Below are 15,501 nucleotides of genomic sequence, written 5' to 3'. Positions count from 1 at the left end.
CGGTATCATCCATTTTGGGTGAGAAATTGTGCAATGTCTTTCATGCTCTGCAAGATCTTCTGTGATTTGGGCTGAAATTGGCACTGATACAGGCGCTGCTTCTGTGCCATTGGTGTTGGCGCAGGTGGGGTGCCCATGTGGCTGCTGCCTTGGGGGCTTCTGCTGCCCAAGGCAGCCGCCTCAGTCTGCCTAATAGCAGAGCTGGCTCTGAATAGCACTCTCCATCACTTGCCATTCCCAGCAAACTGATATTGTTACCATTTACCTTTATTCATCTCTTACTACCTTAAATATCTCAAAGCAACATACAAATACAAAGATTTAAAACAACATCAACAGAATAAAACAATGTTATTTACTAAAAGTGTTCATTATTATAAAAAGATGAATTTACCCCACCTCTGATAGTGGTGGTAAAAAGGTAAAGGGACCCCTGACCATTAGGTCCAGTCGCGTCCGACTCTGGGGTTGTGGTGCTCACCTTGTGTTACTGGCCGAGGGAACCAGCGTACAGCTTCCCAGTCATGTGGCCAGCATGACTAAGCTGCTTCTGGCGAACCAGAGCAGTGCACGGAAATGCCGTTTACCTTCCTGCCAGAGCGGTACCTATTTATCTACATGCACTTTGACGTGCTTTCGAACTGCTAGGTGGGCAGGAGCTGGGACCGAGCAACGGGAGCTCACCCCGTCATGGGGATTCGAACCGCCGACCTTCTGATCGGCAAGCCCTAGGCTCTGTGGTTTAACCCACAGCGCCACCCGCATCCCTGATAGTGGTGGTAGAACTGGTTAGTAGCTCTTGATAGCCGTATCTTCCAGGAATGTTTCCAACCTTGCTTTAAAGCCATTTTGTACTTGGATACATTACATTCTTTGATTTGAACTGTTTGTCATTTGCATCTGGCACTGGTTGGTAGGTCTTGAAGTTTTAGTCAACAACAACAACAACAACAACAACAACAACAACAACAACAACAACAACGTAGATCCAACAAGGCTGAAGTCTGCTGGCCCTGAACCTTACTGCACTCATGGAACATAAAAGTCCAAAGAATTACCACTGAGTACTTCTTCACATGCAGAGATTACACTGCGTTGGACTCTGTATTGTGAGAAAAGGTGGTAGAAAAATACAGGGAAGAGACAGGACAGCACTGATTTCATTGTTGTGTCACATGTGAGTTCTCTGCAGAAAATGAGATAAAGGATGGCGATGCCATTCTAAACATCTGGTGCGGAAAGAGCCTTCATGTTCTCCAACAATAACCCAGCAGATCTAAATTAATTTTGTATCGTATCAGACAGGGACTGCCCATTCCTATTCTTAATTCCTGGGATGGGCAACAAATTTATTGCCCACATGAGGTCTGCATCATTTGCTCCAGAGAATAACCTCCGTTAAACTTCCATCTATATCTACCTGATGCCCAGAGAGAACACAATGTATTTACTTTCTCGCTCATTTCAGTTTTATTACGTTATCGATTCTACCCAGCTCATTCCTCCAGGTTATTTCACACCTGGAGAAACCAATGGTGAATTTCGACGTATCCGCCTCCTTTTCATTTTCTGCTTATTGTATTGTGTAAATGTATGACAGACCCCCCCCCCCCTAATCCTGGTGCTTTCCAAATGTTTTGGCTCACAGCTTCCAGCAGCCTGGACGAGCCTGGCTATGCTGGCTGGGGTGATGGGTATTGTAGTTCAAAACTCTTGCCGTGCATCAAGTTGGAGAAAGCTAATCTAGGAATGCAGCCTCTGCTGTTCTTAGAAAGGGATTGAAGCACAGCTAGTTTTAAAAAAGTCCTTTTCTGCAGAGGGGGAAAGGGGACAAGTTTGGTTTGATTGTTTGTACAGAATAAGATTATTTTTCTCAGAGCAGTTCCGCCCAAACTTGCAGTTGGGAAGAAAGTTCCTATGTTTCTGGTAATCTCCACCCCATCCCCCAATGACAGCCAGTGTGGTGGAGTAGATAGAGTGCCAGACTTGCACTTGGGAGACTAGGGTTCAAATCCCTAGTGGTCCACGAAGGGGAAAATAGCAAATCCCCACTTGGGCCTTGAAGCAAGTTACTGCCTCTCAGGAGAGAGCCATGAGATCCTTGGAGGGGAAAAAAGTGGGATGTAAATGCAATAAATAAGCAATAAATAATATCTGGCATTAGAGAAAATGTTGGCTGCAATCAATCTAGACCAGAGCTGGGGAACTGGGTATCCCCTCACCCATGAAAAAATAAACAACTGTATGCCTAGCGGTTGCTATGTGTGTGTACAGGCCCCCCAAGTGTCCCTATTTTCCAGGGACACTCCCTGATTTACAGAAGCCATCCCGGTTTCTGATTTGGTCCTGGAATGTCCTGCTTTTCCTTAGGATGTCCCTATATTCATTGAAAGTTTTCCAATGTTTCAAGTTTCATTATGTTTTTATATATGAAGCCACCCAGAGTGGCTTTGGCAATCCAGGTATCGGAACTCTCCATGAACACCTCCCTTGTTCTCTTATAATTCTGATGGCACCCACCTGAGAGGTGCTGGAAGTGAGTTCCAGTGAGTTCTGGCTGGGAAAAAAGCCATGATTGGTGTTATGTACTGAGCTGAATCCTAGAACAATAGGATCCAGAATGCAGCAGTCTGATTGGTCTGCAGGAGCCACCCAATCCAGCTCCAGGTGGAAGTGAATCAGTGACCTGATTGGCCTGCAAGAGCAGCCAATCAGGCTCTTGGAGGAAGTGAAACCACAACCTGATTGGCCTACAGGACTCAGCCCTGATTTAGCCAATCACATGGGGCTCATTGTGTAAATAATGTATATAGAGCAGACATTTTGGGGAAAGATTCATTCATTGCTACTATGAGATGAATAAAGAGCATGATATTCACACTTGACTCCAAGTATATTTCAATTATTATAATGGAAACGGATGTCCCTATTTTTGCTGGAGAAATGTTGGAGGGTTTGCACCCAATGCCATTATCCACTCCTAGAAGCTGAGAGTTGCAATGTGTTGAGCAACTTTGATATATACATTACTTTGTATATATCAAAGCTGGAGCAACTTCAGCCTGTTTATTTATTTATTTACTCAATTAATACTCAGCCTTCAACCCAAAAGAGTTTCAATGCAGCTCATGATGCTGTTTTGATTTATGGTACCTTTCTAAATAATAAAAAAACCAGTTCAATTGAAAAACCAAGGCTGAGAGCAAACACCAGAATCCAGTAATAAAACAGCAGCAAAACAACAATGAACCCCCTTCCCAAAACAAGTAGCCAGCTACTAAAAGCAGATAGGAGCAAATGTGTTTTTTAAATCTCCATGCAGGGCTCAAGAAGGAAAGAAATCATATGAGCTACCCATGGAAGAGCCTAAATGAGATAAGCCAGTTTTAGTAATTTACCAAATGCATGTATGCAAACAACAGTGACAGCAAAAACCTTGGGTGGTCTCTGACAAAGTCATACTCAGAGCAAATCCATTGAAATAAATGGGTTCCATGACTATTAACTTAAGCCCATGGATTTCAGTGGGTCTACTCTGAGTATGACTAGCATCGGATTCTCCTGCATGTCTACAGAGCCACAAGGGGAAACTACAGAACCACAAGGGTAGTGCTGTTCTATTAATTGGACTTATCCCTATTACTCCAGTGGAAAAATTGAGTAATGAGGGGACATGTATATCATCTGAAGTTCCCAGGGAAGTTCACACCACCCACCACCCAAAGAGATCTACTAGCACCAGAAGTTGGGCAATGGCACTTCTTCACTCTCTCCTATTTCTGTAGACCTGCCACACACCCTAAATCAGTTCTGGGTTCCACTCTCCAGCCCTCCAGAGCAGATTTATGGGATGCACAGGAGGTATGTGGGGAGAGGAGAGCGTGGGGAAGTTCTGCTGTGTAGTGAAAACTCCTTGTGGTAGCGAAGCTGGACATTGCCCAGACTTGTTTTTCCTGGGTTATACACACATGAAAATGATAACCAAAACTTGAGTTTAATGCAAACTTTGGTCACCCAGATGAATTCTAATTGTTTTCCGTGTTGGGCTGTAAGAATCCAAACCAAGAACTGAACTTAGCTCTCTTTTCTCAGTCTCTTTATCAGTCTGCTTGTGTGTGAAATAAAGTAGCTAGACAATTTAGAATTAGTGTATTAGAAGACAAATTGTAGTTTGGGAAATGAACTGAGAGGAACCACACGGCTTGACATTTCTGATGGGAACACCATCCAGCCCATTGTGGAACAGGCCCCTGGAAGCATCCACCATTGACAAGTCCAATTAAACTGATGTTGGGAGTCACTTAAGCATTTCAAGAAGATCCCTTATGGTCGCCTCTACATTTGGAAGGGCTATTTGCAGAAAAATAGGAAGTCCATTAGCTTGTGACACCAGACTGATAGAAAATGGAAAGGTGGAGAAATTGCTTCAGTGACACTTTGATTGCTTCATGAGAAAACTTTTACCCAAGGTGGTGTGAAACCCAGCCATTGGAACCCATTGCCAGTAATTATTTCCCTGTGCAACTGAAGTGAGGTTTTAATATTCACATTCCAATATTTCTCATTTGCCATAGTAGTTACAGTACACTACTAACTCCACCCACTCAACAAGACGAATTGCAGCCGTAAGGAATAGATGACAAACCAAGAAATAAGATTGTTTTTCTATCTGTTCGGCATAACAATGCACTCTAAAAACAATAACTTGGAGTTCTTCAAGGAATTGTCTAAAATGTATACAAGCATTAAATCTCCAGAAATTAAACTTCCAGAAGCTGGCAGCAAACCTATTTCATGAAGCAACGTTTGCTGCTGCTTTACTGCAGAGAATTAGGGGTGCAACCCTATACCCAGTTACCTGGGAGTTCCATTGAATCCAATGGGACTTGGTCCTCAGTAGACCATATAGATAGGATTGCACCACTGGGGGTTGCATTTGAAACATGGAGATAGGTATTAGTCAGCGTGGATATACAGCGCTGGTCGCCGGCACATAGTCTTACACAGAAGTAGTGCTCAGAAGAAGTTCTGTGTGCACCCTACCTCTTGAATTAAGCCCTATAGCCAGGCATGGATTGATTCTGGAAAATATTATTTCTGTGAACACAGTATAGGTTCTCCCGAGGTGCTTGGGATTAGATTGGATTGTCACAATTTCTCCATATTGGATACTATACTGTACATTGCTGCCAATGAGAGGGTTTTTGTTGTTGTTGTTGTAATGATAGCTATTTTTTGAATTCCTCCTCTCTGTATTTTATGTTTTTCAGAGCAGCTGTGGGGAGAAAAGAAGGGTCACTCCTGATATTGGATCAAGTGCCACATAGAGCTGCACATGGGTCTTGTGATCTACCCTGTGGCCCCAGGATTGGGCTGATTCACCCTGTGCTGCCACGGGGTCCAGCCCCCGCCCCTGGAGATGTCCCTGAATCAAGGGTTGAGGGTTTTTTAAGGGTTTTCAAAAACACCGTTTTAACATAACAGTTAAAATAGGGTTTAAAAATATGGTTGGTCGGGGGTGCACCATCACTGTGCAGGATTCGATCCTCCTGCTTAACAGGGCACTGGTGTGTATACACCGGGGGAAGAGGAGCTGGAGTCTGACTTGGGAGAGGGGCTCAGTGATTTGTGGGGAGCTATTCCAGCCAGGAGGCGAGAGTCAGAGGCAAGGAAAGCTCCAGAGCTGGAGGGTGGAGCACAGGATGGGTTGGAAGAAGAGGAGGAGGAGGCAAGTCAGGCAAGTGAAGGGCCAGGTGCTTCCCCTACCCTCTCCTGCACTACTGTCTCACAAAACCAGGAGGAAATTGAAAAGGGATGAGCAAAGGAAGTTGCCATGCAGCCGATGTCTCTGGCTGTGTTGTGCAGCCCATTGGGGGGAGGGGGCATGAGGAAGTGATCCCCCTGCCCTGTTGCTGCAACTGCTTCTTAGAGTGTGGACCTTGGAATAGCTACCCAGACGCCACATTGGTGCATGTAGCTATCCAGAGCTGTAGAATTGACTGTAATTATTATCTTTGACAATAAAGAGTTGCCATGCGCATTTCTTTGGCTGGGAATCACCCTTGACAGCACCCCTCACTTTATCCTGTGAAGATGAATCATAGAATCATAGAGTTGGAAGAGACCACAAGGGCCATCCAGTCCAACCCCCTGCCAAGCAGGAAACACCATCAAAGCATACCTGACAGGTGGCTGTCAAGCCTCCGCTTAAAGACCTCCAAAGAAGGAGACTCCACCACACTCCTTGGTAGTAAATTCCACTGTCGAACAGCTCTTACTGTCAGGAAGTTCTTCCTAATGTTTAGGTGGAATCTTCTTTCTTGTAGTTTGAATCCATTGCCCCGTGTCTGCTTCTCTGGAGCAGCAGAAAACAACCTTTCGCCCTCCTCTATATGACATCCTTTTATATATTTGAACATGGCTATCATATCACCCCTTAACCTTCTCTTCTCCAGGCTAAACATACCCAGCTCCCTAAGCCATTACTCATAAGGCATCGTTTCCAGGCCTTTGACCATTTTGGTTGCCCTCCTCTGGACACGTTCCAGCTTGTCAGTATCCTTCTTGAACTGTGGTGCCCAGAGCTGGACTCAGTATTCCAGGTGAGGTCTCAGTAGGTTTTTCCTTTTTTGTGCTTTCACCTTTTTCTTGCTTATGCTTGCCTCTCCTTCCCGCCTGTTGTCCCACAGCCTGACAGCCCCAGTTGGATCTGGCCCACAGCGATCTGACCCACAGCGATGCAGGGCTGTCTCAACCCAACTTGAACAAGGCCTGGATCCCACCGAATAGGCCCAATCGGGCTTGGAATTCAGGTCTCAGTCAAATCTGGTGCATAGCCCTGTTTAAGGCCCTTACTGACTCCTGAATCTTCCCGTATCAAGTGTTTTATTAGCATAAAATAAAATCAGCATCCAATTCATGACAGTATATATTGTTGTAGATGAAAGCTTAGGTGAAATATGAATCAGTTTTAGGTGTGTGGCAGATGTAGATGGTTCCTAACTGCAGAGAACTTCATAGGAATGCTTATACAGTAATGACCTTTCCCTACTGAGTAACCTCTACTTCAGTGAAACAAACTTCAATGTCTTTGACTTTGCATGAGTTTCAAATAAAGGGGATTAAAGTTTACCCAGCTGAATTCTCAAGTAGGCATTGCTTCTCATTAATGATTCTATATCCCACAGGAGTGTGTGTGTTTGTGCAGAGGGAGGGTTTGCTGAGGAAAGCTTCCCAGTGGATTGTGTCCCATCTCTTTAGGGTATGAAGGGCTGTTAACCAATGGAAAAATTAAATGGGGTGGGGCATAGCTAATGGTGGGTGGAGCTAGAGCCAATTGTAGGCGGAGCAAAGTCAGTGCTGGTGTTTGTAACACTAAAAAATTGTGTAGGGTTTTCTCTTTCTGTGCCACCCTGTACCATTTTCTCCCCTACCCCCAGCACCCACCATCTCTGCAGGCCACAGGAAATTAGTCTGAGGTTCCCAACCTGAGCTTTAGGGTATGTGTTTAGCACCGCAGGCTTGGAACTCAAACAATGTTTTCACTTTTGGTTGTGTAGCAAGGCACTGATAAAGAATTGTCCAGCCAAGTAGCCTGCAAACAATACAGGGCTTTAGAAGTTGAATCACACAGAGAAACAACCCTGTGTTATTAATGAAGATTTGTATCAAATGATAATCATTTTCACCTGGGGGGGCACTTTTGCAATATGTGGAAAGATGCAATTATTGAACTGGTACCCAGAGATGGGGGAGGAGGAAGGAGTGGAAGGAGAATGAGAGAACAGATAGATTGGAAAACAGTAATTTCAGCTGCACTTGGAGTTAAAGGCAAGGAAACAAAGCAAACTTTCTCAAACTGCTTGATGCAATTCATTTCCTCTTTGCCAGGAATGGAAACCTAATGTTTGTTTGCAATAGTCACTTCAGAACGAGGCTAGACAGTAATTTCTTTCAGGTGTGTGTGTGTGTGTGTGTTTATGTTTTTTATGCTCATTTCTTGGATCAGGTCCAATTAAATTTCAGAGAAAAAAATGTGGGTTCGGTATGGTTGTCTGTAATCCATATCAACATTTAAATCCCATACTGGTTTTTTTTTTTTAATGTTGAAAAGAAATTTTTCGAAAGATGCACTATGAAATAACCTGTGCTCTCCAGATGCTGTGGGACTCTAATTCCCATTTGCCTCAACCAAGATGGCCAATGGTGAAGGATGATGGGAACTGTAGTTCAGCAACATCTGAAGGCCGTGGTCTATCCACCCCTGATACAGAATAATAGTTATGAGGTTGTGGGACAGGTAGAATTCCAAAGGAGCAGAGGCATAGTAGACTGTTACTTTGTTTTATTCAGAATAGATCCATTGAAATTAAGGGACCTAAGTTAGCAATGTCCATTAATTTCAGTGGGTCTCTTCTGAGTATGAATGATGCTGGATACAACTTGATCTCCCTCACCTCTTCTGATATGGGTTGGGGTAGGGAGATTGAGTGCTTGCCAAGAAAAGGGTGTGTTGTGTTTTATGGTATTTTCAAACAGCTGGAGGACTTTATAGCATTAGAAGTAGAAATGGTGTGTGTGTGTGATTCCATTTGCAATGTGCAATTTTTGAAAGATGATGTATGCCAAAACACAGCCATGCTTTGAAATTTGCACTACTCTGAATTTTCCAATGCCATTCTCCAGCCAAGTAAAGTGTTCAAAAATGCACATATTAAGGTAAAGTGTGCATAAATAAGAATGCATTAGCGAAAACAGTATTAGGAATGCATGATATTTGGAGAAATGTAAATATTAGGGGAAATATGCTTTGCAAAAATGTGTATATTAGGATAAATTTGCACTAAAATGCTGATGTATTTTCATGAAGATGTTTGTGTGTGCATGTTTATCTCAAACTGATGGAAAATATGGAGAACTGAACTTAAGATTGGAAAAACAAGGAACAGAAAAACTGACAAATTCACCTATCCCTATCTTCATGCTAGCAATTCTCTGGTTGGTCATGTCACTGCTACTTACTGTGAGAACCAATGGTCTGACTCAGTATAAGGCATCTTCCAATGTTCCTATAAGGCAATATGTTAGTTGAGAAGCAGCAGTGAGGTTGGTGTGGTCCAAACATATCAACAGAGTCAATACGGCTGTCAGGTTCGGTAGTCTCTCCCACACAAGACGCGACCTCTGACAGTTTTATTACTTAGATTTATTCAGTAATTATCGGGCTCAGCAGTCTGAGCTTCATTAACTCATTCGTCACTCTCTGAGTCAGTTGCCAGATCTAGCTTCTTCTGGTGGAAACACGACACCTTCCACCCTCTCCCCCTCCCTTTCCTTCTTTGGTGCTTTTCTGCTAACTGACTTAAACACCTGCTTTTTGGGGAGTCAGGTCCCGCTCCCTCTTCTTCTACATCTTGTTCTCTCTGTTCTGTGTAACTTTCAGAACTGCTAGGCTGCATTCCTGAGCAAGATAAGTCCCTCTCACTCTCACTGTGTGAAGGCACCAGATTTCCTTTGCTCTCTGGTTCTTCTCCCTCCCCTTCGCATTCTTCGCTGCCTATCAGCTCTGGTTCTTCCCCCTCCCTTTCAGAATCCCCGCAGCCTGTCAGAAAGGGGACGCCTCTGACATCACCACTCCTGTTGGCGTGTTTGCACCATGCCAGCCTCCCCAGTGCCTCCTCCCCCTAACTCCCGTAAACAGCAGTGATGTGACCAACTGGAGGTCAGGTGAGGGGCACCATCACACCATGCCACCAGCTACTGAAGATGTACCCCCTCTTTTAGAAATGTGTTCATTTAACCGTTATTATAATTGGTCAACGAAGCTCTAAAGAAAATTCACTTCGTATCATAATATTACACAAACAAATGTAAAGGAACGTAAAATTACAGTGGGTGGAATTCACAATACAGTGGTACCTCGGGTTAAGAACTTAATTTGTTCTGGAGGTCCGTTCTTAACCTGAAACTGTTCTTAACCTGAAGCACCACTTTAGCTAATGGGACCTCCTGCCGCCACTGCACGCCAGAGCACAATTTCTGTTCTTATCCTAAAGCAAAGTTTCTGGGTTAGTGGAGTATGTAACCTGAAGCGTATGTAACCTGAGGTACCACTGTAGTGCTTAGGAGAGTGTTCCATTAGCATTTCTGCTCGCCTGGCAGAATGACCCCCCTTTCTTCCCTCTCATGCACTGTTCTCATGGTTCTCCCAACCCCACAGAGTGGATTTAGGGGAGGCACTTGGCAGGGAAGCAGGGTGGGGGTGGGGGAAAGCCCCACTGCATTATTGGGAGTCCTTGTGTCTCCACGGACGGAACTAGGTGGGTGAATTTGGCCCCATATTTCTTCTAAAAAAAATACGCAAACCCTACTTGAATTTGTGTTTGTTGGAGGGTAACTATTTTCCTGACAATATATGTTTTATAAAGGGCAATTAATTTTCCTACAATTTGTTTCCATAGTCATTTGCTATTCTTGCTCTTAAATAAGATTTTTTTTTTTTTGGCCATTATTGCCAAATCCCAAACTTTATTTCCAGCCACCTCTGCTGGAAGTTCTCTACACAGAAGGCAGGGGCAGGTTGAGTAGAGGCTCTGGCGAAGCTTTGTCAGAGAATCATTGCTGAAGCAGGAAGCGCTTGATCACCTTTGTCTCAAAACATTGACTCAGACTGTATTTTACCAAAATAACCTTCCAGGTGTGAAAAAAATATTTTCTGTTCTGCCCTTGCACAGGCATTAAGATTGCCTTATTGGCCAACCCGTGAAGGATTATTTGGGGTCCCGACCTCTGATTAGTCATTCCTCATTTTCATTTTATTTCCACGAAGTTCTCATGAAAGCCATTGTTAAGTTCATTAAAAACAGAGTTCCGTTTATACAGGTTAACTTTTAAGAGGGCTGTTCATGGAAGAGGCCTAATGGGATCAATCCAGAGATTATAAAATTACATTTATCCACCTGCTTGTATAGTTAATGAGATGCCCTTCCACGTTCCCCTTTCCCAGAACCAGTCCTGGCCCAAGGTATTCCCCACAAAGACCTTATCAACTCCTTTCCGCTTCCTCTGAAGAGACTGACAATTAAGATAATAGCGTAATCAAAGCAAGGTAAAGAAAATTGCTGTAAAACTAGATGCCAGCAGTTTTTTTTTTGGGAGGAGAAAGAAGGATTTGCTTTAATAAAAGATAAGGGACATTCCAGGGCAGGTCTTGGGGTGAAAGGGCAGTGCATTAGTGATTTAATAGAAAGGAATATAAATATTGATAAAAAAATTAAATGGCTATTGTAGAGACAGAGGCAAGTTCAAGCAGACCGTTCAGATTTAATTCAAGCCAAGCAGTAAAACTGCTTAGATTTCAACAAGCTGATCTGAGCAGAATATTAATATTTCATGTTAAGCTGAATGAGGCAACCTTTGCCTATTGAATTTTTCACTTTCAGGCAGATAGTCAAAGTCAGAGAAAGCCTGCCATAAGAAAGAAAAGGTTATCCCTGGGTTGTAAATTATGCTAGAGCTCACCAAGGGGTCCAGTCTGGTTCATGAGACCAAAGGCGCACCCACCTGTCAATCAGTTGGTGGCAACAGCTGATGGGCAGGGGCTAGGATTCAATTCTGTGTTGGCTGCACCCGCCAGTTTCCCACATGACTTAGGCCACATGACATGCTCAGCTCCCCCTTCCAACACCTCACTTGTGCTCCCTGCCTCATAAGAGCACAAGAAACACCTATCTGGATAAGGCCAAAGGTGTCTCCAGCACAGCACCCTGTTCTCACAGTGGCCAACGTCCAGTGCCGGTGCCAGGCTATTTTGCACCCTAGGCAAGGCTAGCTACTTGCACCTCCTGCGAAAAATGGCTTACTTCAATGTTCAAATGCAGATGTTTTGTAAAAAAAAAGAAAGAAAGAAAAGCGCAAAACATGAAACTTTTAGATCCGTTTTAAATTTCAAGAATAAGTAACACAACCATCTTTGATTATCTTTCTCAAATACAAAAGAAGCTGCTTTAGCACACAAATCATTACGAATAATCTTATGGATGGTGAGGTTAAAATTTAAGTCTCTTAAATTTTCAATTTTGGCCATGTCAAGATCTCACTTTGTGTGCCTTTTCCTTTGCAAATATACTAAACTTATACTAATGCCTCTCCAAGGTTGGTACTGTGTCCATCTAAGGTCTGCACCCCAGGCAGCTGCCTAGTTGGCCTAATGATAGCATTGGGAAGACAAGCAGGTGGTGGAATGAGGAGGGCAGACTAGGATTGGTGGGTCAGTGCCCTGCCCCATTTGCTCCAATAGACCAGCCTCCACTGCCTAAGTTAGTCAACATCTCCAATTAGCTGAATCATTTTGGAATCTTTTGGTTTACTACCAGCATGGCAACTGTTCTTGTGACTAACCAGGCCAAAGAATGGCTGGCTAGAAGGACAAGTGTGCCACAAACCAGGCAGGTCCTCATGAATGTTCCACTGCAAACGTCCACAGCATTCATCCCTGACTGTCCTCCAGGCAATTCAATGTGGTTTTCTTCAGTTTAGCACTATGTGTTGTTTTTTTTTTTTTCAAAGTCCAAAATGTCAAAGCTTGTTCTTAGTGCAAGGTTTTCCTCAGGCTAACACCACCCTTTCAGCTATCACAGGGTCAAAGCATAACAGTCTCTCACTGGTTCCCCCTCTCCCAAGTCCACCATTCACAGGAAACATGCATCAGATTCACATTCCACTTGTGGCGTCTCTTTCCGCACATTTCCAGTGGCTGAATGAGAACAAAGAAGAGAAACTCTTGTTTTATTTTGCTTCAGTAAGATCCTGAGAACTGATTGGCACTGATGGGAAATAAGGAAACCAGGACTGCTTCTCTAAATCAGGGACACCCCTGGGAAATAGGGACACTTGGAAGGTCTGCTGGTGTGGGGTCTCAGAGGATTTATGGGCACCAAGGAGAGTCCCCAAAGGCCCCACTGATCCTATGGGTGTCACAGGGTCTAGACTATTTTGGAGGTCACTTCCAATTCCATGATTATATGAATGCGAAAACTAGCAGTGTCTTGAAGAGGTGGTAAAGAAGAATGTTGATTCTTACAGAGAGGTGTAGCTGACTCCATCCTGTGGCACTCCCCCAGTCTTGCCACCCTGCTTAATTTTGAAATGAAACCGTTTCTTTAATCTCCAGAATTGTTCCAAGGGAATCATCCCCGCATTTCATCCTTCCAATGATTAGAAACCAATGCCTGATCTCTAACCCTTAATGAATTCATGGACTGTTTCTACTCCATTCTTCTCTTTTAATGTAAATAGTAGTGCAGTGAAAGCCACACAGCAGACGTCAAGGGCTGCTTATTATTTGTGCCTGTCTGCATTGCCTTTAGGTCTGTCTCCTGTTTAATGAGTTTGACTTGTTGAGCTCTGGGCAAGATTGTCAGTGGTTGTGAGTCGGGATAAACAGGCAGAAAATGAAAAATTTGAAGGATTCATTTTTCAAGCTCTTTAAAAAAAAAATTGGCGGGGGGAGGGGAGAGATAATCCAGTCTCCCAGATCTGGCTGCATTAAGAGCTTTAAGCCTCTTAGACTCATTCATGATTCATGAGCCTGAACTTCTGATGTGATAAGTTGGTGCCATTTCAAACTCTCTTCTGCATCTGTCTATTTTCAGGGCAGCCCTGCCTAATAGGAGCCACCTTATCAGAAATGGAGCTATGTGTCGCACGTACCTATATTTTTCCCCAGGGAAAAACATTTTCTCTGCCTGAGGCTGAGAAGCTGACCAGGCTGACTGTTGAATCTTGTTTTGACAGTACAACACCCTCCACTGCACCTGAGATAGCAGGTTAGCCTAGAGCAGGCATGGCCAAACTTGGCCCTCCAGCTGTTTTGGGACTAGAACTCCCATCATCCCTAGCTAACAGGACCAGTGGTCAGGGATGATGGGAATTGTAGTCCCAAAACAGCTGGAGGGCCAAGTTTGGCCATGCTTGGCCTAGAGGAAGCAGAGCAGCTCACATGACACACACACAACTCTGCCCTCCAACAGCTTGTGATGGCTTCCCATTCCCCAGCATCTGCTGTCCAAAGTGGAAGCTTCAGTCCACCAAAGGGTAGGACCGGCCCCAGTTCTTCTCTCTGTCGGTGTTTAATAGCTCCACGCAGGGGTGGCTTGTCCCATTTTTCTGCCTGAGGCCAAAATGGAAAGGTTCTGCCCCGGTGCCACCACTCCACTGAAGGTTCTGAGGTTGTGTGGTGGCAGAAACTAGTGAGATCTTGCAAGAGTTCGCCAGACGTTGCTGCAGCATGACAACGGCGGTGATGGCAGGGGTGGGTGGGGTGGCTGTGGGGTGCTGGCCTGTGGGATTCTGCTGTCCATGACAGTCCACCTCATGGAATGACCCTGGCTTCACTTGTTCTTTTTGAGACACCCTGGGCTTCTGTAGATCCTTGAAACCTATTTGTTTATTATTTGTTATACCTATTTATTGAATTTATAACCAGGGCAGCACATATAAACACACTTTCTCTAATCCAGTGATTTTTAGAGTTGTCAGGATCTTAGGGGTAACTCTGACAAGTGGAGTTATTTTCGCAAGAGCAGTATCATTATTGACCAGCTTCTTGGCTGGTGTCCTCTAAGCCTTCTGTGACCGTCTACGTGGAGCCATAGGCATGGTGAGAACCAGCTCAACGGAGTCAGTTCAGGAAAAGGTCACTGAGAGTTAATTGAAGACTTCCATACACACTGCCCAGACTTGCTCCCTGGGGAGGTCACTTCAGGAGCTGTGATTCTTCAGTGGAGGTGCACTGCATTGTCTTCCTCTTCCTCTTCCTCTTCTTCTTCTTCTTCTTCCTCTTCCTCCTCCGCCTCTTCTTTAAAAAAAATATTTATGATTTTCAGTTATATGCATTTCAATAGTTTTACAATCATTCTAACATTTCAAAGTTCAACTTCCTTCCCCCTCTTTCTGTGGTTCCTTAAATTTATTTTTTATATTTCCTGCATATTCCAAATTAATTTAACTTATTCATTTATTCATCTACATTAAATATATACAGTCGTACCTCGTGTTACAAACGCTGCGTGTTGCGTTTGTTATGGGTGACGAATGCGCCGAACCTGGAAGTACCGGAACGGGTTACTTCCAGGTTTGGTGGTTCGCGCATGCGGAATTGTGCAAAATAATGTCATGTGCATGCGCAGAAGTGCCAAATTGTGTCGTGCACATGCGCAGACCCGGCGCTTCAAGTTGCGGACCTTTCAGGTTACGAACGGGGCTCCGGGACGGATCCCGTTCGTAACCAGAGGTACCACTGTACTCTTATAAAACTGCAGGTTATTCCTGCCAATGTTCTTATCTGTTTATAGTCTGTTTGTAAATATTCAATAAACCATTTCCATTCTTTTATTTAAAAGTTTGTTATCTTGATTTCTTATTTTTTCCGGTAAGTTTTCCCATTTCTGCATATTCCATAAGTTTTTGCTATCCATTTTTCTTTTGTCGGGACTTCTTCTT

This window comes from Lacerta agilis, chromosome 9 (assembly GCF_009819535.1).
Source record: "Lacerta agilis isolate rLacAgi1 chromosome 9, rLacAgi1.pri, whole genome shotgun sequence".
Taxonomy (NCBI): Eukaryota; Metazoa; Chordata; class Lepidosauria; order Squamata; family Lacertidae; genus Lacerta; species Lacerta agilis.
This window is presented reverse-complemented; position numbering follows the sequence as displayed.